This window comes from Penaeus monodon, chromosome 25 (genome assembly GCF_015228065.2).
Source record: "Penaeus monodon isolate SGIC_2016 chromosome 25, NSTDA_Pmon_1, whole genome shotgun sequence".
Classification (NCBI taxonomy): Eukaryota; Metazoa; Arthropoda; class Malacostraca; order Decapoda; family Penaeidae; genus Penaeus; species Penaeus monodon.
Window position 1 is genome coordinate 13,472,878 of NC_051410.1, and position 1,526 is coordinate 13,474,403.

Sequence of the window (1,526 nt, forward strand, 5' to 3'; positions counted from 1 at the left end):
GAGCCTGGAGTAGGGTAGGGCCGGGGTACGCACCCTCACTTTACATACAAGTCTGGTTTTAAGACGTCACTGTCGGTAATATTTCAGTCCCGACAATAGTTTAGAGTGGCTTAAAATATGGGCCGTACGTCCCCATCCCCCATATTTTGTCGAACAAGCGCCAGGGAAAGACGGAACTTCGCCTAGAAAGATTTACGGATGCTTTGCAGGGATAAGCCTGGCCTAGTGCCTTTCAAATAAGAGGACATTTCGCTCTCTCTTTATGTACAAATCATTATACATGACCTATAATGCTTAATCTTGTTATAAGCCATGCATAATACGTACACCTCACAATCTATGCGTATTACATAATGAACGATCGTGGCTCAATTCATGTCATCAGTTAACGAGCTTTCCGTGAATAAATGTTGGCAACCCATTACCCACCATTGCAATCGACGTGCTGCCATCACCGCCGCAGCCACAAGCGTTGCCTTATCGACAAACATCAAGCGCCTTCATCGTCACCATGCTGACACCACCAACCCCCTCCCCCCCGTCCTGACACCATCTTCGCACCAATCGTCACCGTCCTGTCACTGAAGGAGCACCCCCCCCCCCCTCCCTACACACACACACGGCGGGATGTATCGACATTTTCCCCGTCGGCCGGTCGCTCACGCCGGAGCAACGCGAGCCGGGAGACAGACAGGCAATTTATCAAAGTCGTGGGGTCCCGCGACGCCCTAAAGTGGATTGTGCCAGACCACCCGCGCGCGCTCATGAGGGCGAGGGCCTCTGCACCCGCGGATCCTCATGACTGCCGTCGGGTGCTGCGGCTTCCCCTAGAAACCTTGGGTAATGATCAATGTATATAGCTTTTATTTTGATTATTGATATTAATCCTTTTAATCATATCGATATCATTAATGTCCTTAAGGTTATCATTACTTTGTTGAGGCTTAAATATTTTAATACAGTGGTTCTTGAAGATAATCTTTGGCTCCATACCCTTTTCCTCATCCTCAACTAGATTCTTAGATAGATCTGTGTTTTTATAGGCAACTCTTACAAATACCAACATCTAAGGAGTCGACATATAATCATAGAAATTCATGCTAATTCCCCTTTATTTGCCCCTCTCCAGGGAATGTCTCAAAAGCCTCTGGTCTAACATATCCTCTTATATCCAACACTTTCCTTATGTAAATTTTCATACACAGACTTCTAAGATGCTCCTAAGCTGTACACTATACATCTATCTTCCAATCATTTCAATATTTCAGAAACCAACGGGTTCCTCACGCAAAACCCAATCACAATAGACACATATCGGTACCTTGTTTTTTTAATTCCGTATATACTAGGTCAACTTAGCATCAAAACTTGAATATAACTCGAATACTTAACGAATATACTATATATTTGTCTGCCCTTGCTTCTTAAAACGTCTTTACTCTCTTATTCTCTGTCTATCTATTTGCTGGTCTCTTTGCCTCTGGTTTATGCCACAAGCTATCTACTTCCGCATCTGTAACTCAGGC